The sequence below is a fragment of the Arachis stenosperma genome, chromosome 5, assembly GCF_014773155.1.
Source record: "Arachis stenosperma cultivar V10309 chromosome 5, arast.V10309.gnm1.PFL2, whole genome shotgun sequence".
NCBI lineage: Eukaryota > Viridiplantae > Streptophyta > Magnoliopsida > Fabales > Fabaceae > Arachis > Arachis stenosperma.
The window spans coordinates 80908237-80934366 of NC_080381.1; the positions used below are offsets into that span (position 1 = coordinate 80908237).

General features: G+C 41.6%; 1 non-coding gene across 1 annotated transcript; it reads right to left on the reverse strand.

Moving 5' to 3' along the window:
- Positions 1-18392: 18392 nt before the first annotated feature.
- Positions 18393-18500, reverse strand: LOC130984255 (small nucleolar RNA R71). The gene has a single exon (XR_009088201.1). It is a non-coding gene; the product is annotated as a small nucleolar RNA R71 (small nucleolar RNA).
- Between the last annotated feature and the right edge of the window lie 7630 nt (positions 18501-26130).

A 26130-nucleotide genomic window follows, 5' to 3' on the forward strand; every position in this document is an offset into this window, starting at 1 on the left:
CATTGTCTCTATTTTCCATTCTTGTGCCTTTATTGCTATTCTTAATTTTGCTTGCTTAAAAACATGCACTACTTACATTTCATTATTTAAGACATCCATGATCCATCATAGACCCTATCACCACTGTTTTATTTGTTTCTTGAGGACAAGCAATCATTCTAAGTTTAGTGTGGGAAGGGAAAGAATAAGAGGAAAATGACAACAACAATAAAGATGAAAAAGGTGGTAAAGTTCCTTTTCCTTTATTTATTCCCTGTACATTCAATTTCACGATTGTCTTTCATCTTCCTTATATGCATGTGTGTTATGAATAAGCATAGTTTGATATTTGAATTATAACATGTTGCTGTGACATTATAACTACCATCTTGAATTCTGTGAGTCAAAGCAATTAAGCATCATGATCATAAACAAACAAGGTAATTAAAGAAGAAGCTGGCATGAGCATATAAGTATTGGGAGGCTAGCATTATTATTTTGATGCTCAATTGCATTAGAATTTGTTAAATTGAAGTTTTCATCTAGGACATTTTATTAAATTTTTTAAATCATGAAAAACTTGAAAAAATCAATGTAATAATGATGAGGTAAAGAAAAAGGGAAAGAATGAGAAAGCTGAAGGCTCTGAGTACCAATGATAATACATTAGTCAAGTACTTGTGGTGCTTATGTATCAAGCAAAAAGCCTGAAAACAAAACACTTAGAGTCAAGGCTAGGCTCAAGTGCAAAGCACTCCCTCAAAGCTCAAGGCTTTGAGCATCAATGATTAGAGAGGAAAGAAAAGAAATAAATGAGCTTAAAAGGTCCTCTAATTAAATGCTTGTGGTGCTTATGTATCAAGTGGTAATACTTGAAAAGAAAGCATTTAGAGTCTAAGCTTTTCAAAACAAATGGTGCAAAGTACCCAAGAAACTAAGCTAAGAAAAAGATGAAAAGCTTGTTCAAGGAAGGAATATAAAAAAAAGATTTCATAAAGTAAGATAGATAGAAACATCAATCATTTGAATTTCTTTTGTGATTGTTGCATGTACAGTAAACTAGCCAACCATGAACATCTAATTCCTACTCTTCTCACCTTGAATTGTCAAATTGTATTGCATGATTATTTATTTGCTTGAGGACAAGCAAAGTTTAAGTATGGTGTTATGATGCATGTGCATCATGTTGTGGTTTTCTATGCTTTTTCATATAAAAAATTGGTTTATAATGCCCAATTATTGAGTATTTATTGTGCTTAATTTGTATCTTGCTTTGATCTTTTGATTTGATGAACCTAGTAGAAAATAGTGGAAAAAGAAGCAAAAAGCACAAGACAAGCAATGGAAGCTGGACTGTCCTGGGCGTGTCCCAAGCGTGGCACGCCAAGCCCTTTATACTGGCGTGTCTACGGTTGTGCCTGGGTGTGGCACGCCAAGCTTACGATAAAGAGGAGTGAAGTTGGTACAGCACAATGGGTGTGCCATTAGTGCTTGTGATGGTGTGGCACGCCAGGATAGTTTTCTAGAAAGCTGTAAGGGTTGCAGCATGATGGGTGATGACTTGCATCATTTACCCTTTTTACCTATACAAAAGGACCATAAAAAGAGCACATATTTATTGTTTCAATGCAATTTCATGAGCTAAATGTTAAGTATTATGGTGCATTGCTTTGAAATGGGTTTGTGCTGAATTTCAGATGAAAATTACAACAAAAAGGGGAAGAAAACAAACACAACAAAGAAGAGCGTGTGAAACTGGCGTGCAACTTGAAGCAAACGCCATAAAAATACATGAGCGTGGCGCGCCAGGAGCTGGGCGTGGCACGCCCGTACAAGTTTCCAGAACATCAATGATGAAGGCCACAAAGGAGGCGTGGCACGCCAAGCTGGGTGTGGCACGCCAGGACCATCAACCACTATGAGCGTGCCACTTGAAACATGAGGCGTGGCACGCCAGTTCATTAATCCTATGGCCCAAACACTTGGGCGTGCCACTTGGTGTCGAAGGCGTGGCACGCCAAGCCCTCATCCTCATTTAGGCGTGCCACTTGAAGGCCAAGGCGTGGCACGCCAACCCTCATTGACCATCTGGGCGTGCCACTTGGACGTTGGGCGTGGCACGCCAGCTCCTAGAATGAAGAAGAGCTTTGGGCGTGGCATGCCTGGAACACGGGCGTGGCATGCTAGTTCAATTTTCCAGAGAGGGAGATAGGAGGCCAACCATATGGGCGTGCCACTTGGTGTCGAAGGCGTGGCACACCAGCTATCATCTCTCACTTGGGCGTTGATGAGCGGATAATTTATATGCTTTTTGGCATTGTTTTTAGTATGTTTTTGGTAGTTTTAGTTGAGTTTTTATTATATTTTTATTAGTTTTTAGTTAAAATTCACTTTTCTGGACTTTACTATGAGTTTGTGTGTTTTTCTGTGATTTCAGGTATTTTCTGACTGAAATTGAAGGTTCTGAGCAAAAATCTGATCCAGAGACTGAAAAGGACTGCAGATGCTGTTGGATTCTGACCTCCCTGCACTCGAAGTGGATTTTCTGGAGCTACAGAAGCCCAATTGGCGCGCTCTCAACGGCGTTGGAAAGTAGACATCCAGGGCTTTCCAGCAATATATAATAGTTCATACTTTGCCCAAGATTTGATGGCCCAAACCTGCGTAGCAAACCGGCCTCAGAAATTCCAGCGTTAAACGCCGGAACTGGCATAAAACTTGGAGTTAAACGCCCAAACTGGCATGAGAACTGGCGTTTAACTCCAGAAAACGTCTCTACACATAAAAGCTTCAATGCTCAGCCCAAGCACACACCAAGTGGGCCCGGAAGTGGATTTTTCTGTCATTTACTCATTTCTGTAAACCTTAGGATACTAGTTTACTACTTATAGGACCTTTTGACTTTGTAATCAGTACCGAATGCGACCTTATGACATTGTACACATTTTCTTCTACAGTATGAGTCTCTAAACCCCATGGTTGGGGGTGAGGAGCTCTGCTGTGTCATGATGGATTAATGCAATTACTACTGTTTCTCATTCAATCATGCTTGCTTCCATTCTAAGATAATACTTGTTCTTAATCCGGATGAATGTGATGATCCGTGACAATCATCATCATTCTCAACCATGAACGTGTGACTGACAACCACCTCCGTTCTACCTTAGATTAAGTAGTTATCTCTTGGATTCTTTAATCGGAATCTTCGTGGTATAAGCTAGACTGATGGCGCCATTCAAGAGAATCCGGAAGGTCTAAACCTTGTCTGTGGTATTCTGAGTAGGATTCAATGACTGAATGACTGTGACGTGCTTCAATCTCCTGAAGGCGGGGCGTTAGTGACAGACGCCAAAAGAATCACTGGATTCTACTCCGGTCTGATTGAGAACCGACAGATGGAATGCCGTGCCGTGACAGGGCATTAGGAATCATTCCAATGAGAGGATGGGAGGTAGCCACTGACAATGGTGAAACCCTACACACAGCTTGCCATGGAAGGAGACTTGCGTGACTGAAGAAGAAGACAGTAGGAAAGCAGAGATTCAGAAGATGGAGCATCTCCAAACCTCAACCTATTCTCCATTACTGCAAAACAAGTAACCATTTCATGTTCTTTTGCTTTTCACAAACAATCCTGATAATTTCTGCCATCCTGACTAAGATTTACAAGATAACCATAGCTTGCTTCAAGCCGACAATCTCCGTGGGATCGACCCTTGCTCACGCAAGGTATTACTTGGACGACCCAGTGCACTTGCTGGTTAGTTGTGCGGGATTGCAAAAGTGTTATTGCAATTTCGTGCACCAAGTTTTTGGCGCCGTTGCCGGGGATTGTTCGAGTTTGGACAACTGACGGCTTGTCTTGTTGCTTAGATTAGGACTGTTTTATTTTTGTTGGTTTAGAGTCTTTTAGTTGAGTCTAGTTTCATATTTTAAGTTTGGTGTCATTTGCATGCTTTTGTTTTTCTTTTGATTTTCGATTTTTGCATGTTCTTAGTCCCTTTTTGATTCATAAAAGTTCTAAGTTTGGTGTCCTCTTTGTGTTTTTCCTTTAAAATTTTCGAAAAAAATAGTGTTTGATTTTCTAAAATTTTAAGTTTGGTGTCATTTTGTGTTTTTCTCTTTCCTCTTTTTAAAAAAAATCAAATCTTTTTCATAAAAACTTTTCAATCATATCTTCTTAATTGCTGTTTTCAAAATCTTTTTAATTAACTAATTGATTCAGTTCTCAATTTGCTTTGATCTTATTTTCTTTCTAATTTTCGAAATCTTATTTTATTTTCCTTTTGATTTTCGAATTTTTATTTTAAATTTCCTTTATGTTTTTATTTTTATTTTTCGGTTATTTCAAAAAAAAAAAGAGAAAAAAAAAAACAAACAAAATTTATCTCTTTGCAATTATTATCATTTCCCTTTTGTCCAATATGGACTTAAGTGGAATTAACCAGTCCAGAAGGACTCTGGGGTCCTATGCCAACCCCAGTACAGCTGCATATGGGAGTAGCATCTGTGTACCTCCCATCAAAGCAAGCAGCTTTGAGCTAAACCCTCAACTCATTATCATAGTGCAGCAAAATTGCCAGTATTCCGGTCTTCCAGAGGAAGAACCTACTGAGTTTCTGGCACAGTTCTTACAAATTGCTGACACAATACATGATAAAGAGGTAGATCAGGATGTCTACAGACTGTTACTGTTTCCATTTGCTGTAAAAAATCAAGCAAAAAGGTGGTTGAATAACCAACCTACAGCAAGCATAAAGACATGGAAACAGTTATCAGAAAAATTCCTGAATCATTTTTACCCTCCAAAAAGGATGACACAGCTAAGGCTGGACATCCAAGGCTTTAAACAAGAGGATAATGAATCTCTTTATGATGCCTGGGAGAGGTATAGAGGTATGCTCAGAAAATGCCCCTCTGAAATGTTTTCAGAGTGGGTACAGTTAGACATCTTCTACTATGGGCTTACAGAAAAAGCTCAGATGTCTTTAGACCACTCAGCTGGTGGATCTATACACATGAGAAAGACAATTGAAGAAGCTCAAGAGCTTATAGACATTGTTGCTAGAAACCAATACTTATATTCTAGCAAGGAATTCGTTCCACAAGAAGAGGTCATGGCAGTAGTCAATGATCCTGATCCTCAAGAACAGATGAATGAGCTTAATCAACAATTGCTCCTGATGACAGAACAGTTAGCAGAATTTAAAGAAATGCTCCATGATACTAAGGTTGCTAACAAGAGCATAGAACTGCAGTTGAATCAAGCAAAACAGCAAATATCTAAACAAATAACAGAAGAATGTCAAGCAGTTCAACTGAGGAGTGGGAAAACACTGAATGCCACTGCTCAAAAGAGCAAGAAGTCAATTAAGGAACAGTTGACAGAGGATAACCAAGCCACTGTTCAAAATCCCTCTGAGGACAGTAAGAGCCCAGAGAGGAATATTATTGGCGTTCAAACGCCAGAAAGAGAAGGAAAGTTGGCGTTAAACGCCTATTCCTTGCCCAATACTGGCGTTCAAACGCCAGAACAGGGAGGAAAGCTGGCGTTAAACGCCCATTCCCTGCCCAGTTCTGGCGTTCAAACGCCAGAAAAGGGGGAGAAGTTGGCGTTTAACGCCCAAACTTCATCCACTCCTGGCGTTCAAACGCCCAAGGAGAATCAGGCACCTGAGAGTTCTGATGATTATCCCCCTAACAAGGCCTCTTCAACCATTTCTGTAAGGAATAAACCTGCAGCATCTAAGGTTGAAGAATATCAAGCCAAGATGCCTTATCCTCAGAAACTCCGCAAAGCGGAACAGGATAAGCAATTTGCCCGCTTTGCAGACTATCTAAGGACTCTTGAAATAAAGATTCCATTTGCAGAGGAACTTGAGCAAATACCCTCTTATGCTAAGTTCATGAAAGAGATCTTAAGCCATAAGAAGGATTGGAGAGAAACTGAAAAAGTGTTTCTCACTGAAGAATGCAGTGCAGTCATTTTGAAAAGCTTACCAGAAAAGCTTCAAGATCCTGGAAGCTTTATGATACCCTGCACATTAGAAGGTGCCTGCACCAAGATAGCCTTATGTGATCTTGGAGCAAGCATAAATCTAATACCTGCATCCACTATCAGAAAGCTTGGGTTGACTGGAGAAGTCAAACCAACCAGGATATGCCTCCAGCTTGCTGATGGTTCCATTAAACACCCATCAGGCATAATAGAGGACATGATTGTCAAGGTTGGGCCATTTGCCTTTCCAACTGACTTTGTGGTGCTGGAAATGGAGGAGCACAAGAGTGCAACTCTCATTCTAGGAAGACCTTTCCTAGCAACTGGACGAACTCTCATTGATGTACATAAAGGGGAAGTAACCCTGAGAGTCAATGAGGATGAGTTCAAGTTGAATGCTGTGAAAGCTATGCAGCATCCAGACACACCAGAAGACTGCATGGACGTTGACATTATTGATTCTCTGGTAGAAGAGATCAATATGGCTGAAAGCCTAGAATCAGAGCTTGAGGACATCTTCAAAGATGCTCAACCTGATCAAGAAGAACTAGAGGAAGTAAAGGAATTTTCGAAAATTCCTCAGGAGGAGGATAAGCCTCCCAAACCTGAACTCAAACCTCTACCACCATCTCTGAAATATGCATTTCTGGTAGAGGGTGACACTTTTCCAGTGATTATAAGCTCTGCTTTAAATTCACAGGAAGAGGAAGCACTGATTCAAGTGCTGAGGACGCACAAGACAGCTCTTGGGTGGTCCATAAGTGATCTTAAGGGCATTAGCCCAGCTAGATGCATGCACAAGATCCTATTGGAGGATAATGCCAAACCAGTGGTCCAACCACAGAGGAGGCTAAATCCTGCCATGAAGGAAGTGGTGCAGAAAGAGGTCACTAAATTACTAGAGGCTGGGATCATTTATCCTATTTCTGATAGCCCCTGGGTGAGCCCTGTCTAAGTTGTTCCCAAAAAGGGAGGCATGACAGTGGTTCATAATGAAAAAAATGAACTGGTTCCCACAAGGACAGTCACAGGGTGGCGCATGTGTATTGACTACAGAAGGCTCAATACAGCCACCAGAAAGGATCATTTTCCTTTACCATTCATAGACCAAATGCTAGAAAGACTAGCTGGCCATGATTATTACTGCTTTTTGGATGGCTATTCAGGCTACAACCAAATTGCAGTAGACCCTCAGGACCAAGAGAAAACAGCATTCACCTGCCCTTCAGGCGTGTTTGCCTATAGGAGAATGCCTTTTGGTCTGTGCAATGCACCTGCAACCTTTCAGAGGTGCATGCTCTCTATCTTTTCAGATATGGTAGAGAAATTTCTGGAAGTTTTCATGGATGACTTTTCAGTATATGGAGACTCATTCAGCTCCTGTCTTAACCACCTATCACTTGTCCTGAAAAGATGCCAAGAGACTAACCTGGTTTTAAACTGAGAGAAATGTCACTTTATGGTGACTGAAGGAATTGTCCTTGGGCACAAAATTTCAAGCAGGGGAATAGAGGTGGATAAGGCAAAGGTAGAGGTAATTGAAAAATTACCACCACCTGCCAATGTTAAGGCAATCAGAAGCTTTCTGGGACATGCAGGATTTTACAGAAGGTTTATCAAGGATTTTTCGAAAATTGCCAAACCTCTGAGTAATCTGCTAGCTGCTGACACTCCATTTATCTTTGATAATGAGTGTCTGCAGGCATTTGAGACCCTGAAAGCTAAGTTGGTCACAGCACCAGTTATCTCTGCACCAGATTGGGCATTACCATTTGAATTAATGTGTGATGCCAGTGATCATGCCATTGGTGCAGTGTTGGGACAGAGGCATAATAAACTTCTGCATGTCATTTATTATGCTAGTCGTGTTCTAAATGATGCACAGAAAAATTACACAACCACAGAAAAAGAATTATTTGCAGTGGTTTATGCCATTGACAAGTTTAGATCCTACCTAGTATGATCCAAAGTGATTGTGTACACTGACCATGCTGCTCTTAAATACTTACTCACAAAGCAGGATTCAAAACCCAGGCTTATCAGATGGGTGTTGCTTCTGCAAGAGTTTGATATAGAAATAAGAGACAGAAAAGGGACAGAGAATCAAGTAGCTGATCATCTGTCCAGAATAGAGCCAGTAGTTGGGGCGTCCCTCCCTTCTACTGAGATTTCTGAGACTTTCCTAGATGAGCAACTATTTGCCATTCAGGAAGCTCCATGGTTTGCAGACATTGCAAACTATAAAGCTGTGAGGTTCATACCCAAGGAGTACAGTTACATGCAGAGAAAGAAATTAATTTCAGATGCCAAGTACTACCTCTGGGATGAACCATATCTCTTTAAGAGATGTGCTGACGGAGTGATCCGCAAGTGTGTACCCAGAGAAGAAGCACAGAGGATCCTATGGCACTGCCATGGATCACAGTATGGAGGACACTTTGGAAGTGAGCGAACAGCCACTAAAGTCCTCCAATGTGGCTTCTACTGGCCTACTCTCTATAAAGATTCCCGAGAGTTTGTGCGTAACTGTGACAGTTGCCAAAGAGCTGGTAACCTGCCTCATGGATATGCCATGCCTCAACAAGGGATATTAGAGATAGAGCTGTTTGATGTATGGGGAATTGACTTCATGGGGCCATTCCCACCATCATACTCAAACACTTACATTCTGGTGGCAGTGGACTATGTATCTAAGTGGGTAGAAGCAGTTGCTACACCCACTAATGATACTAAGACCGTACTGAAATTCCTCCAGAAGAACATTTTCAGCAGATTTGGCGTCCCCAGAGTGCTAATCAGTGATGGGGGCACTCATTTCTGCAATAAACAGCTATACTCTGCTCTGGTTAGATATGGAATTAGCCACAAAGTGGCAACTCCGTATCATCCACAGACAAATGGGCAAGCAGAAGTCTCTAACAGAGAGCTAAAAAGAATCCTAGAACGGACTGTAATGTCCCGAAGAAAGGATTGGGCAAAGAGCTTGGATGATGCTCTGTGGGCATACAGAACAGCATTCAAGACTCCTATAGGTACCTCCCCATACCAATTGGTGTATGGGAAGGCCTGTCATTTGCCTGTGGAACTGGAACATAAAGCCTATTAGGCAACCAGATTCCTAAACATGGATGCACAGTTAGCTGGTGAGAAAAGACTGCTCCAGCTAAATGAGCTAGAAGAGTTCAGACTCAATGCCTTTGAAAATGCAAAAATTTATAAGGAAAAGGCAAAGAAGTGGCATGACAAGAGATTGTCAACCAGAGTCTTTGAGCCAGGACAAAAAGTTCTGCTCTTCAACTCTAGGCTCAAACTGTTTCCAGGAAAACTCAAATCCCGTTGGGGGGGTCCATATGTGATTACAGGAGTATCACCATATGGATATGTTGAGCTTCAGGATATTGATTCTGATAAGAAGTTCATTGTTAATGGACAGAGAATCAAACATTATCTTGAAAGAAACTTTGAGCAGGAGTGCTCAAAACTGAGACTTGAGTGATTCTCAGTGGAAGTCCAGCTAAAGACAGTAAAGAAGCGCTTACTGGGAGGCAACCCAGTCATTAGTAGGCTATATGATTTGTTCTTACAGAGGCAAATATCAAAAATGAAGGAATTCACAGAGTTACAGAAGGATTCAGCTCAAAAAGCAGAGAAAATGAGCTTACTGGCGAAAAAATGCCAGTAAGGTGCATTTTGGGCGTTAAACGCCAGAATGGGTACCATTCTGGGCGTTTAACGCCAGTAATGGTACCATTTTGGGCGTTAAACGCCAGAATGGGTACCATTCTGGGCATTTAACGCCAGGTGTGCAGCATCACTGGGCGTTCAGAAAAACGCCCAGCGAGGAAGGTTTTCTGGCGTTTAACGCCAGCCAGGGCGTTCAGAAAAACGCCCAGCGAGGAAGGTTTTCTGGCGTTTAACGCCAGCCAGGGTACCTGGCTGGGCGTTAAACGCCCAAAAAGGGTGCCAAGTGGGCGTTAAACGCCAGAATGGGTACCATTCTGGGCGTTTAACGCCAGAAAGGTGGGGGGACCACATTTTTGTTTTCAACTCAAATTTTTTTCAAACTTTCCTCTTTTTACCCATAATCTTCTACATAAATGCACTTCAACCTTTCATCATTCACTTTCAAATCTTCACAAATCAAAACCATTCTTCAAATCTATTTCAAAATAATCTCAAATCTTCTTCAAAAACTCACCCTTTTCTCAAATTGTTTCAAAATATTTTCAAATTTCCTTTCAAATCTCTCTTTTGTTTTCGGAATTCTCCTCCCCCCACTCTATAAATGAACGTTCCTCACCCCTCCTTCCTCACACCATTCGAATTTCCTCTCTCTCTCTCTCTTCTCTTCTTTCTTTTCTTTTTGCTTGAGGACAAGCAAAACCTCTAAGTTTGGTGTGCTTTTCCGTGATCACTAAGCCAAAATCTATCAAGATCATGGCTCCCAAGGGAAAACAAACCAACTCAAGAGGAAAGAAAGAGACTAATCCAAAGAATCTTTGGAATGAAGAGAAGTTCTTAACCAAAGAACATGAAGACCATTATCACAAAATAATGGGTCTGAGGTCAGTGATCCCGGAAGTTAAATTTGATCTGAAAGAAGATGAATATCCAGAGATCCAAGAGCAAATTCGAAACAGAGGTTGGGAAGTTCTGACCAATCCTGAGACAAAGGTTGGAAGGAACATGGTTCAGGAATTCTACTCAAATCTGTGGCTAACAGATAAGCAAAGAATGACTGGAACCGCTTACCATACCCACAGAACCATGGTCAGAGGGAAAGTTATGTACTTCCATCTGGACAAAATAAGAGAAATCTTCAAACTACCTCAACTACAAGATGATCCTGATTCCTTCAATAGGAGGATGGTGAGAGTAGATAAAGGGTTGGATCAAGTTCTAGAGGACATATGCCTCCCTGGGACTAAGTGGATAACTAATTCAAAGGGTGTCCCAAACCAACTCAAGAGGGGAGACCTCAAGCCAATTGCAAGAGGTTGGCTAGACTTTATTGGGCGTTCCATATTGCCCACTAGCAACCGTTCTGAGGTCACCATCAAGAGAGCAGTGATGATTCATTGCATTATGCTTGGAAAAGAAGTGGAGGTTCATCATGTGATTGCTTGTGAGATCTACACCATTGCAAATAAGAATTCCACTGAGGCCAAACTGGCTTACCCAAGCTTGATTTCCTTGCTCTGTAAAGAGGCTGGGGTGAAGATGGGAGTAGATGAGTTCATACCCATTGAACACCCAATCACCAAGAAGTCAATGGAAGGACAAGTGCAAGACAACTCCATCAAGAGGAGGGCGCAGGAATTCCTCCCTGAATTCCCAAGAATTGACTACTGGTCCAGCCTAGAAGCATCTATTAACAAGCTGCAAGAGACTATGGAGCAACTGAAGGAAGAACAGCAGAATCAGAACTGCATGCTTTGCAAGAGACCTTATGACATTGTACACGTTTTCTTCTACAGTATGAGTCTCTAAACCCCATGGTTGGGGGTGAGGAGCTCTGCTGTGTCATGATGGATTAATGCAATTACTACTGTTTCTCATTCAATCATGCTTGCTTCTATTCTAAGATAATACTTGTTCTTAATCCGGATGAATGTGATGATCCGTGACAATCATCATCATTCTCAACCATGAACGTGTGACTGACAACCACCTCCGTTCTACCTTAGATTAAGTAGTTATCTCTTGGATTCTTTAATCGGAATCTTCGTGGTATAAGCTAGACTGATAGCGGCATTCAAGAGAATCCGGAAGGTCTAAACCTTGTCTGTGGTATTCTGAGTAGGATTCAATGACTGAATGACTGTGACGTGCTTCAATCTCCTGAAGGCGGGGCGTTAGTGACAGACGCCAAAAGAATCACTGGATTCTACTCCGGTCTGATTGAGAACCGACAGATGGAATGCCGTGCCGTGACAGGGCATTAGGAATCGTTCCAATGAGAGGATGGGAGGTAGCCACTGACAATGGTGAAACCCTACACACAGCTTGCCATGGAAGGAGACTTGCGTGACTGAAGAAGAAGACAGTAGGAAAGCAGAGATTCAGAAGATGGAGCATCTCCAAACCTCAACCTATTCTCCATTACTGCAAAACAAGTAACCATTTCATGTTCTTTTGCTTTTCACAAACAATCCTGATAATTTCTGCCATCCTGACTAAGATTTACAAGATGACCATAGCTTGCTTCAAGCCGACAATCTCCGTGGGATCGACCCTTGCTCACGCAAGGTATTACTTGGACGACCCAGTGCACTTGCTGGTTAGTTGTGCGGGATTGCAAAAGTGTTATTGCAATTTCGTGCACCAGGCGTGCCACTTGACTCTCAGGCGTGGCACGCCAGCATCAACCATCAACTTGAAGAGGACATTGGCGTGCCACTTGAGTTCTGAGTGTGGCACGCCAATGAAGGAACCAAGATATACAAGGGGCGTGGCATGCCAGAACCTTGGCGTGCCACGCTAGTACAACTCTCCAGAATGAAGAAGACAAAAGCCTGGGCATGCCACTTGGGCTCGAAGGCGTGGCATGCCACTTGGGCTCGAAGGCGTGGCACGCCAGGCTACCTAAAACTTAAACAAAAGCCTGGGCGTGCCACTTAGGCTCAAAGGCGTGGCTCGCCAGGCTACCCAAGGCTTAAAGAAAGGCCTGGGCGTGCCATTTGAGTTCGAAGGCATGGAACACCAGGGATATCATCACAAAGGGGCGTGCCACTTGAGAGCCAAGCGTCGCGCGCCAAGCCAAATTGGAGCTGGGCGTGGCACGCCACTGAAATGCCAGTCACATGCCAGCCACTGGAGGTTACATTTATTGAGTTTTTTTCCCTCCATTTGTAATTTTCTTTTCTTTTTGTAATTTTTATTTCTAGTATTAGGAGTAGTATAAATATCCCCTGGAAGTACTGAGAAAGGGGTTGGCAATTAGAGATTGAGTAGTAGCTTACGTTGAAAGCATAGTTAGATTCACTTTGCATCTTCTTCCATCTCCTGTACTTTTTCTTGAGCTATGACTAGCTAACTTCCCTCTCATTGAGAGAGGGAGCTCTGTTGTACTTGATGGATTAATGATAGTAAATTTCTTCTTCTCTTCATCTTCTCTTTGATTTGCTAGAAGGAATTTCATTTTAATGCTAGTGTTCAATCATCTTGGGAAAGAGGTTGATTGTAAAATGGGTTTCATGGGAACCTTGGAAAAGGAAACATGAAACCATGCTTGAAATCTCTTCTCACACTTGAGTAAAATCTGGGTTTTGGTGATTGGATATGGTGACATATAACCCACTCATTACTTGGACCTATGATGATGTGTGGTATAATCAGGGGGCAAGCATATCTCTCTTCATGAGCAATTAGACCAAGGAATTGGCTAATTATCAAGATTTGAGAGATTGAGTCACCAAAGGATTGGGGCTCAATCAATCATGATTGCCAAGAAGTCAATGAGTTGCATGATTGAAGATGAGATGAGCTGGATCTAATCCAAAGAGAACAATATCTCCCGATCTCAATAAATTCCCCTATTCTTATCTTCCACATTCTTTATAGCTTTCTTTACAATTCTGTCAATCCACATTCCCATTTACAATTCAGTCATTTATGATTCTGCACTTTACATTCTCGCCATTTTCTCTTGTGCACTTTATTTCTTTTCTTTACCTTTGATCTATTTACTTTCTTGTTCATTTACAATTTTCGCAATTATACTCTATATTGCTCAGCTTAACTAATTCACCAATTGATTAACATTGCTCAAATCTACCAATCTCTGTGGATACGATCCCACTCCTAGTGGATTATTACTTGACGATAATTTTAGTGTGCTTGCCAAAAGAACGGATTCATAATAAAAAATTTGTGTTAGTGAAATTCGATCATCATGTTTTATGGCGCCGTTGCCGGGGATTGGCTTAAATTTGACAATTACTAAATTGATTGGGGAGCTAGATTAAGCATTTTCTTTACCTTGTTATTACCTTTTCAATTTTTATTTTATTTTTTTCTATTCTGTTTTATTTCCAACTGAGCTTTTCAGTTGCTAGTCGTTCATATTTCCAGTTTTTGTACTGCCATATTAACTGTTTGACTAATTGCATCAACCAAGCTAACCACTAATCTCAATAAGAGTTTTTACTTCACTTGTCCTCTGCTGGCTATTTGCTGAATGTATGACAGGTAGAAGGGGAAAAACTTCATCTTCCTTCGATAGTGAACCTGAGAGGACCTTCCTTAGATTAAGGAGGGAAGTAAGAGGCAACGGCATAGTTGGAGAGGAAGTAGTGAAGGAAGATCTAGAAGCTACTATGGAGGAAGAAGTACATAACCATGTTGGAGAGGAAGCTGGTAATCATGTTGGGCAAGAAAGGAGAGTCTTAGGCTCCTACATCAACCCAAATACAGGAAACTATGGCAGCAGCATTCTGAAGCTAACAATCCATGCTAACAACTTTGAGCTAAAACCTCAACTCATCACACTTGTCCAGAATAATTGTTTATATGGAGGGGGTGCTCAAGAGGACCCAAACCAACATCTCACTGCATTCTTGAGGATATGCGACACTGTAAAGTCCAATGGTGTACACTCTGACACCTACAAGCTACTCTTGTTCCCTTTCTTACTCAGAGATAACGCAGCAAAGTGGTTGGAGGCTGATGAGCGGATAATTTGTACGCTTTTTGGCATTGTTTTTAGTATGTTTTTGGTAGTTTTAGTTGAGTTTTTATTATATTTTTATTAGTTTTTAGTTAAAATTCACTTTTCTGGACTTTACTATGAGTTTGTGTGTTTTTCTGTGATTTCAGGTATTTTCTGGCTGAAATTGAGGGATCTGAGCAAAAATCTGATCCAGAGACTCAAAAGGACTGCAGATGCTGTTGGATTCTGACCTCCCTGCACTCGAAGTGGATTTTCTGGAGCTACAGAAGCCCAATTGGCGCGCTCTCAACGGCGTTAGAAAGTAGACATCCTGGGCTTTCCAGCAATATATAATAGTCCATACTTTGCTCAAGATTTGATGGCCCAAACCGGCGCTCAAAGTCACCTACAGAAATTCCAGCGTTAAACGCCGGAACTGGCATAAAATTTGGAGTTAAACGCCCAAACTGGCATGAAAGCTGGCGTTTAACTCCAGAAAAGGTCTCTACACGAAATTCCTTCATTGCTCAGCCCAAGCACACACCAAGTGGGCCCGGAAGTGGATTTTTATGTCATTTACTCATCTCTGTAAACCTTAGGCTACTAGTTTCTTATAAATAGGACCTTTCACTATTGTATTTTCATCTTTGGACATCTAGTTCTTAGATCATTGGGAGGCTGGCCTCACGGCCATGCCTAGACCTTATGCTTATGTATTTTCAACGGTGGAGTTTCTACACACCATAGATTAAGGTGTGGAGCTCTGCTGTACCTCGAGTATTAATGCAATTACTATTGTTCTTCCATTCAATTCCGCTTGTTCTTTGTCCAAGATATCACTTGTTCTTCAACATGATGAAGGTGATGATTGACGCCCATCACCATTCTCACCCATGAACAAGGTGACTGACAACCATTCTTGTTCTACAAGCATCTGGGGCTTAGTGAATATCTCTTGGATTCCTGATTGCACGATGCATGGTTGATCGCCTGACAACCGAGTGCTCGCCTGACAAACGAGCCAACCATTCCGTGAGATCAGAGTCTTCGTGGTATAGGCAGGACCTGATGGCAGCATTCAAGAGAATCCGGAAGGTCTAACCTTGTCTGTGGTATTCTGAGTAGGATTCAATGATTGAATGACTGTGACGTGCTTCAAACCTGTAACCTACTGGGCGTTAGTGACAGACGCAAAAGAGTGATTCTATTCCGGTAGGGGAGGGAACCAAACCGGTGATTGGCAGCACTGTGACAGAGTGCGTGCATTAGCTTTCACTGCGCGGATGGGAGGTAGCTGCTGACAACAGTGAGACCCTACACGAGCTTGCCATGGAAAGGAGTAAGAAGGATTGGATGAAGACAGTAGGAAAGCAGAGAGACGGAAGGGAAGGCATCTTCATATGCTTGTCTGAAGCTCTTACACCAATGATATACATAAGTATCTCTATCTTTATCTTTATGTTATTTTCGTTCATCATCTATACCCATTTGAGTCTGCCTGACTGAGATTTACAAGATGACCATAGCTTGCTTCATACCACCAATCTCCGTGGGATCGACCCTTACTCGCGTAAGGTATTACTTGGACGACCCAGTGCACTTGCTGGTTAGTTGTGTGAAGTTGTAGTAATCACAATTTCGCGCACCAAGTTTTTAGCGCCGTTGCCGGGGATTGTTCTTGTGTATGGACAACTGACGGTTCATCTTGTTGCTTAGATTAGGTATTTTTTTTCTTCAGAGTTCTTAAGAGTGAATTCTAGTGTTTCAAGGTGATGTTCTTATCATCACCAAAGCTGATTGATCTTCATCAATTTAGCTCCTGAATGCAATGTCCTGCTGAAGCTTTGCCGGCCATGTCTAATTCCTTTAGACTAAAGCTTTAGACTAACATTGCATGATTCCTGGAATTCTCATTAAGAATTTTGATACCTTTATTTTCCTTTTCACTTAATTTTCGAAAAAAGCCAAAAAAAAAAATTTATAAAATCATAAAATCCAAAAATATTATTTTTTAAGTCTAGTGTCTCATTTTAAGTTTGGTGTCAATTGCATGATTCTGTTCTTCTTGCATTTTTCGAATTCATGCATGTGTCTTAATTAATCTTCAAGTTGTTCTTGATGATTTTCTTGTTTTGATCTTTGAATTCTATTGACTTGAGTGTTTTGTTGTGTCTCATATGCATTCTCATTAGTGTCAGTAGTATACAAACTGCTAAGTTTGGTGTCTTGCATGCATTGTTAATTGATTCCTTTTGCATTTTGATTATTAAAAATCCAAAAATATTTTTAATTTGTGTCTTTTCAAGTCAATAATACAGAGAATTGAAGATTCAGAACATACTGCAGAGGAATTACACAGAAAAAGCTGGGCGTTCAAAACGCCCAGTGAAGAAGGACAGACTGGCGTTTAAACGCCAGCCAGGGTGCCTGGTTGGGCGTTTAACGCCCAAAAGGGTAGTAGTTTGGGCGTTAAACGCCAGAATGTGCACATTCTGGGCGTTTAACGCCAGGATGGCACAAGGGGGAAGATTTTGTTTTCAAAATCAAATTTTTTTCAAGTTTTCAAAGTTTTTCAAAATCAAATCTTTTTCAAATCATATCTTTTCAATCAAATGTTTTCAAAATCAATTTCTTTCCTTTTTCAAAGATACTTACTAACAAATTAATGATTTGATTGAACATTTTTTGCCTTTTCTGTTGAGAAAGGTTTTATGTTTGAATCATATCTTTTCTTGTTAGGCAAGTCATTATTTTTTAAAATTAAATCTTTTTGAAATTGTTTTCAAATCATATCTTTTAAAATAGTTTTCAAAATCATATCTTTTAAAATTGTTTTCAAATCATATCTTTTCAATCATATCTTTTTAATCACATCTTTTTCAAAATAGTTTTCAATCAAATCTTTTTGACTTCTAATTTCAAAATCTTTTTCAACAATCACTTGATTTCTTTTCCACTCTTATTTTCGAAAATCAATTAAGTGTTTTTCAAAATGTTTTCAAAATTTTTTAACTTAATTTTCGAAAATTACTTCCCTTCTTCTCACATCCTTCTATTTATGGACTAACACTATTCCTTAATGCAAAATTCGAACTCAATCTTCTTTGATAAGTTCGAATTTTCTACCTCTGTCTTTTACCTTTCTTCTCCTCTGACACCTCAAGGAATCTCTATACTGTGACATAGAGGATTCCACATTTTCTTGTTCTCTTCTCTTTCATATGAGCAGGAACAAAGACAAAGGCATTCTTGTTGAGCCTGATCCTGAACCTGAAAGGACCTTGAAAAGAAAGCTAAGAGAAGCTAAAGCACAACTCTCTTTAAAAGGACTTGACCGAATTCTTCAAAGAAGAAGAACACATGGAAGCCGAAAACAACAACAATGCAAATAATGCAAGGAAGGTGCTGGGTGACTTTACTGCACCTACTCCCAACTTCTATGGGAGAAGCATCTCTATCCCTGCCATTGGAGCAAACAACTTTGAGCTTAAGCCTCAATTAGTTTCTCTAATGCAACAGAATTGCAAGTTCCATAGACTTCCAATGGAAGATCCTCATCAGTTCTTAGCTGAATTCTTGCAAATCTGTGACACAGTCAAGACTAATGGGGTTAACCCTGAGGTCTACAGACTGATGCTATTCCCTTTTGCTGTAAGAGACAGAGCTAGAATATGGTTGGATTCTCAACCTAAAGAAAGCCTGGACTCTTGGGAAAAGCTAGTCAATGCCTTCTTGGCAAAGTTCTTTCCACCACAAAGATGGAGTAAGCTTAGAGTGGAAGTCCAAACCTTCAGACAGAAGGATGGAGAATCCCTCTATGAAGCTTGGGAAAGATACAAACAATTAATCAGAAGATGTCCCTCAGACATGCTTTCTGAATGGAGCATCATAGGTATTTTCTATGATGGTCTCTCTGAACTATCCAAGATGTCTTTGGATAGCTCTGCTGGAGGATCTCTTCATCTGAAGAAGACGCCTGCAGAGGCTCAAGAGCTAATTGAAATGGTTGCAAATAACCAATTCATGTATACTTCTGAAAGAAATCCTGTGAACAATGGGACTAGTCAGAAGAAAGGAGTTCTTGAGATTGACACTCTGAATGCCATATTGGCTCAGAACAAGATATTGACTCAACAAGTCAATTTAATTTCTCAGAGTCTGTCTGGAATGCAAAATGCACATGGCAGTACTAAGGAAGCTTCATCTGAGGAAGAAGCTTATGATCCTGAGAACCCTTCAATGGAAGAGGTGAATTACCTAGGAGAACCCTATGGAAACACCTATAATTCTTCATGGAGAAATCACCCAAATTTCTCATGGAAGAATCAAGAGAGACCTCAACAAGGTTTCAATAATAATAATGGTGGAAGAAACAGGTTTAGCAATGGCAAGCCTTTTCCATCATCTTCTCAGCAACAGACAGAGAGTTCTAAGCAGAATACTTCTGACTTAGCAACAATGGTCTCTGATCTAATAAAGACCACTCAAAGTTTCATGAATGAAACAAGGTCCTCCATCAGAAATTTGGAAGGACAAGTGGGTCAGCTGAGCAAGAAAATTACTGAACTCCCTCCTAGTACTCTCCCAAGTAATACAGAAGAAAATCCAAAAGGAGAGTGCAAAGCCATAGACATGGCCGAATATGGAGAGGAAAGAGAGGAGGAGGACGCCACTGAGGAAGACCTCAGTGGGCGTGTACCAATCTCCTCTGAGTTCCTCAATGAGGAACAATGGGAATCTGAGGCTCAAAATGAGACCATAGAGATTCCATTGGACTTACTTCTGCCTTTCATGAGCTCTGATGAGTATTCTTCCTCTGAAGAGGATGAGTATGTCACTGAAGAGCAAGTTGCTAAATACCTTGGAGCAATCATGAAGCTAAATGACAAGTTATTTGGAAATGAGACTTGGGAGGATGAACCACCTTTGCTCACCAAAGAACTGGATGACTTGTCTAGGCAGAAACTGCCTCAAAAGAGGCAAGATCCTGGGAAGTTTTCTATACCTTGTACCATAGGCACCATGACCTTCAAGAAGGCCTTGTGTGACTTAGGGTCAAGTGTAAACCTCATGCCCCTCTCTGTAATGGAGAAATTAGGGATCTTTGAGGTGCAAGCTGCAAGAATCTCATTAGAGATGGCAGACAATTCAAGAAAACAGGCTCATGGACTTGTAGAGAATGTTTTGGTGAAGATTGAAGACCATTACATCCCTACTGATTTCATAGTCCTAGAGACTGGGAAATGCATGGATGAATCTATCATCCTTGGCAGACCCTTCCTAGCCACAGCAAAAGCTGTGATTGATGTTGATAGAGGTGAAATGATCATTCAAGTGAATGAAGAATCCTTGGTGTTTAAGGCCCAAGGACATCCCTCTATCATCATGGAGAGGAAGAATGAAGAGCTTCTCTCAAAACAGAGCCAAGCAGAGCCCCCACAGTCAAACTCTAAGTTTGGTGTTGGGAGGCCACAACCAAACTCTAAGTTTGGTGTTGAACCCCCACATTCAAACTCTAAGTTTGGTGTTGGGAGGTTCCAACACGGTTCTGGGCATTTCTGAGGCTCCATGAGAGTCCTCTGTCAAGCTAATGACATTAAAGAAGCGCTTGTTGGGAGGCAACCCAATGTTTTATAATTAACTATTTCCTTTTGTTATTTTATCTTTTTTGTAGGTTGATGATCATAAGAAGTCACAAAATCCATTGAAAAAGCAAAAACAGAATGAAAAACAGGAAGAAAAACAGCACACCCTGGAGGAAGAAGCTGCTGGCGTTTAGACGCCAGTAAGCCTAGCAGTTGGGCGTTTAACGCCCAGTCTGGCACCATTCTGGGCGTTTAACGCCAGAAAGGGGCACCAGACTGGCGTTAAACGCCAGAAAAGAGCTAGAACCTGGCGTTAAACGCCAGGAATGGGCACCAGCCCGGCGTTTAACGCCAGAAATGGCTCAAAACGTGGATTTTGATGCCATTTGGTGCAGGGATGACTTTTCCTTGACACCTAAGGATCTGTGGACCCCACAGGATCCCCACAAACCCCTCACCTATCAAATCCCATCTCTCTCTTCACCACTCACCTCCATAAAACCCCACTTACCTCACCATCCAAATTCAAACCACTACTTCTTCCCCTTTTGGCCGAACCACAAGGCCATCTCCCTCTCCTCCATTTCTTCTTCTTCTACTCTCTCCTTTCTTCTTTTGCTCGAGGACGAGCAAACCTTTTAAGTTTGGTGTGGTAAAAGCATTGCTTTTTGTTTTTCCATAACCATTTATGGCATCCAAAGCCGGTTCAACTGAGAAGGCATGACCTCAAGCCCATCACTAAGAAAAAGATGGAGCAAACAAGAGACCCCTCTCATCAAGAAATCCCTGAGATACCTCAAGGGATGCACTTTCCTCCACAAGACTACTGGGAGCAAATTAACACCTCCCTAAGAAAATTAAGTTCCAACATGGGACAACTAAGGGTGGAGCACCAAGAACATGCCATCCTCCTCCATGAAATTGGAGAAGATCAAAGGATCATGAGAGAGGAGCAACAAAGACAAGGAAGAGACATTGAGGAGCTCAAGCACTCCATAGGATCTTCAAGAAGAAGAAAGAGCCGCCATCACTAAGGTGGACCCGTTCTTTAATCTCCTTGTTCTTTATTCTTCTGTTTTTCGAATTTTATGCTTATGTTTATCCATGTTTGTGTCTTATGATCATTAGTGTCTTAGTGTCTATGCCTTAAAGCTATGAATATGAATCCATCACCTTTCTTAAATGAAAACTGTTTTTATCACAAAAGAACAAGAAGTACAGGATTTCAAATTCATCTTTAAAACTAGCTTAATTAGTTTGATGTGGTGACAATACTTTTTGTTTTCTGAATGTATGCTTAAACAGTGCATATGTCTTTTGAATTTGTGGTTCATTAATGTTAAAATTGTTGGCTCTTGAAAGAATGATGAAAAAGGAAACATGTTACTGAGGATCTGAAAAATCATAAAAATGATTCTTGAAGCAAGAAAAAGCAGTGAATACAAAAAAAAAAAAGAAAAAGAAGGAGAAAAACGAAAAAAAAAGGGAGAAAGAAAAAGAAAAGAAAAAGAAAAAAATAAAGTTGTGATCCAAGGCAATAAGAGTGTGCTTAAGAACCCTGGACACCTCTAATTGGGGACTTTAGCAAAGCTGAGTCACAATCTGAAAAGGTTCACCCAATTATGTGTCTGTGGCATGTATGTATCCGGTGGTAATACTGGAAGACAGAGTGCTTTGGGCCACGGCCAAGACTCATAAAGTAGCTGTGTTCAAGAATCATCATACTTAACTAGGAGAATCAATAACACTATCTAGATTCTGAGTTCCTAAAGAAGCCAATCATTCTGAATCTCAAAGGATAAAGTGAGATGCCAAAACTGTTTGGAGGCAAAAAGCTACTAGTCCCGCTCATCTAATTTGGAGCTATGTTTCATTGGTAATTTGGAGTCTATAGTATATTCTCTTCTTTTTATCTTATTTGATTTTCAGTTGCTTGAGGACAAGCAACAATTTAAGTTTGGTGTTGTGATGAGCGGATAATTTGTACGCTTTTTGGCATTGTTTTTAGTATGTTTTTGGTAGTTTTAGTTGAGTTTTTATTATATTTTTATTAGTTTTTAGTTAAAATTCACTTTTCTGGACTTTACTATGAGTTTGTGTGTTTTTCTGTGATTTCAGGTATTTTCTGGCTGAAATTGAGGGATCTGAGCAAAAATCTGATCCAGAGACTCAAAAGGACTGCAGATGCTGTTGGATTCTGACCTCCCTGCACTCGAAGTGGATTTTTTCTGGAGCTACAGAAGCCCAATTGGCGCGCTCTCAACGGCGTTAGAAAGTAGACATCCTGGGCTTTCCAGCAATATATAATAGTCCATACTTTGCCCAAGATTTGATGGCCCAAACCGGCGCTCAAAGTCACCTACAGAAATTCCAGCGTTAAACGCCGGAACTGGCATAAAATTTGGAGTTAAACGCCCAAACTGGCATGAAAGCTGGCGTTTAACTCCAGAAAAGGTCTCTACACGAAATTCCTTCATTGCTCAGCCCAAGCACACACCAAGTGGGCCCGGAAGTGGATTTTTATGTCATTTACTCATCTCTGTAAACCTTAGGCTACTAGTTTCTTATAAATAGGACCTTTCACTATTGTATTTTCATCTTTGGACATCTAGTTCTTAGATCATTGGGAGGCTGGCCTCACGGCCATGCCTAGACCTTATGCTTATGTATTTTCAACGGTGGAGTTTCTACACACCATAGATTAAGGTGTGGAGCTCTGCTGTACCTCGAGTATTAATGCAATTACTATTGTTCTTCCATTCAATTCCGCTTGTTCTTTGTCCAAGATATCACTTGTTCTTCAACATGATGAAGGTGATGATTGACGCCCATCACCATTCTCACCCATGAACAAGGTGACTGACAACCATTCTTGTTCTACAAGCATCTGGGGCTTAGTGAATATCTCTTGGATTCCTGATTGCACGATGCATGGTTGATCGCCTGACAACCGAGTGCTCGCCTGACAAATGAGCCAACCATTCCGTGAGATCAGAGTCTTCGTGGTATAGGCAGGACCTGATGGCAGCATTCAAGAGAATCCGGAAGGTCTAACCTTGTCTGTGGTATTCTGAGTAGGATTCAATGATTGAATGACTGTGACGTGCTTCAAACCTGTAACCTACTGGGCGTTAGTGACAGACGCAAAAGAGTGATTCTATTCCGGTAGGGGAGGGAACCAAACTGGTGATTGGCAGCACTGTGACAGAGTGCGTGCATTAGCTTTCACTGCGCGGATGGGAGGTAGCTGCTGACAACAGTGAGACCCTACACGAGCTTGCCATGGAAAGGAGTAAGAAGGATTGGATGAAGATAGTAGGAAAGCAGAGAGACGGAAGGGAAGGCATCTTCATATGCTTGTCTGAAGCTCTTACACCAATGATATACATAAGTATCTCTATCTTTATCTTTATGTTATTTTCGTTCATCATCTATACCCATTTGAGTCTGCCTGACTGAGATTTACAAGATGACCATAGCTTGCTTCATACCACCAATCTCCGTGGGATCGACCCTTACTCGCGTAAGGTATTACTTGGACGACCCAGTGCACTTGCTGGTTAGTTGTGTGAAGTTGTAGTAATCACAATTTCGCGCACCAGAGGCATTCCCCAAGGAGAGCTTGACCACATGCGAAGAGGTTGTGAACAAATTTCTAGCAAGATTCTACCCACCACAGAGAGTCAATAGATTGAGAACTGAGGTGCAAACCTTCAGGCAGCAAGATGGTGAAACACTTTATGAGGCCTGGGAGAGGTTCAAAGACTTGACAAGGAAGTGCCCTCCGAACATGTTCAACGAATGAGTTCAACTACACATCTTTTATGAGGTGATATCTTATGAAGCAAAGAAGGCTGTGGACCACTCTTCAGGGGGTTCACTAAACAAGAAGAAAACTATTGAAGAGGCCATAGATGTTATTGAGACAGTGGCCAAAAATGAGTACTTCTATGCTTTTGAAAGAACTCTATGGACGCCTTGTTAGCACAAAACAAGGCAATTGCAGCACAACTAGCAGCCTTAACAAAGAAAGTGGAGGCAAGCTAAGTCTCAGTTGTCCAAGCTCAAGCACCACCGCAAGAAAAAGATGCACCAGAAGCTCAAAGTGAATGGGAGCAAGCAAACTATGTGAATAATCCCTCTAGACCACCATATGACCCAAACTCTAAGACATACAACCCAGGTGATGACTTGCATCATCTACCCTTCTTTCTTGCATAAAGAAGACCATAAAAGAGCATAAATCTCATTTGATCAGTATAATTCATGCATTATTTGATGAATATTATGGTACACTACTTTGATATGAGTTGTGTTGAATTTCAGGTGAAAAAGGCATCCAAAAATGGGTAGAAGACAAACAAGAAGCTGGGCGTGTGAAATTGGCATGCCATTTGGAGTAAACGCCACAAAAATGCACTGGCGTGGCACGCCAGTACTAACTTCCAGAAGGGAGATCCAAGCATGCATGTGGGCGTGGCACGCTAGTACAAAATTTCCGAGAGCAAAACGGAGTACACAAAAGGGGCGTGGCACGCCTGACCCATCAACTACTATGGGCGTGCCACTTGAGCAAAGGGGCGTGGCACACCAACTCACCATCTTAAGAAGAACCTCCACTATGGCGTGCCACTTGGTGTCGAAGGCGTGGCACGCCAGCTCCAAGAAGTCACTTGGGCGTGCCACTTGAGAACCCAGGTGTGGCACGCCAAGCTTGAAGAATGCATAAATGCATGGGCGTGCCACTTGAGCAGCATGGCGTGACACGCTGGTACAATAAGCCAGAGCAGGAGTCGAAGGCAACTAAAGACTGGGCGTGCCACTTGAGGTCGAAGGCGTGGCACGCCAACCTCTCAATCTCACTTGGGCGTGCCACTTGGTATCGAAGGCATGGCATGCCACCCAAGCATCTTACTACGGCGTGCCACTTGAAGCTGAGATGTGGAACGCCAACCATTGGAATCAAGGCAAGATCATGGGCGTGGCACGCCAGCCTTCAGGCGTGGCACGTTGGTACAAGTTTCCAGAGAGGATGAAAGAGGCCAATTACATGGGGCGTGCCACTTGGTATCGAAGGCGTGGCACGCCATTCACTATTCTTCACTTAGGCGTGCCACTTGAGCAACCAGGCGTGGCACGCCAGTGTCATTCAGAGGGCAAAGAAGCATTGGGGTGTGCCACTTGAGTTCGTGGTGTGGCACACCAGACCCTGGGCGTGCCACGCTAGTGCAACTTTCCAGAGGAGCTTAGCCAAGCACACAACAAGGGCGTGGCACGCCAAACCCTAGGTGTGCCACGCTAGTTCAAGTTTCCAGAGGCAAAGGAAAATGGAAAAAGCAAAGGGCGTGCCACTTGAGCTCGAAGGTGTGGCACGCTGACACAAGAATTCCACTATGGCGTGCCACTTGAGTTCGAAGGCGTGGCACGCCAAGGTTGACAAAGGGACGAGCGTGCCACTTGAAGGATTGAGCGTGGCACGCCAAGCTAGTTTGAAGGGCACGTGACACGCTGGTAAAGCGCCAGCCACACGCCAGCTAAGAAGTCATGCTTATTGAGTGTTTTCTTTTCCCTCCAAAATATAATTTTCCCTTTTTACTTTTGTAATTCTTTTATTTTACTATGAGTAGTATAAATACCCCCAAAGAATACTGAAGAGGGGTTAAGCAGTTAGTTATAGATCCACTTTTACACTCCACTTTTGAGTACTTTTTCAAGCTATAAGTAGCTAACTTCCCTCTCATTGAGAGAGGGAGCTCTGTTGTACTTGATGGATTGATAATAGTGAAATTCCTCTTCTTTTCATCTTCTCTTTGATTTCCTAGAAGGAATTTCGTTCTTAATGCTTAGTGTTCAATTATCTTAGGAAAGAGATTGAATGCAATTGGGTTTCATGGGAACCTTGGGAAAGGAAACATGAA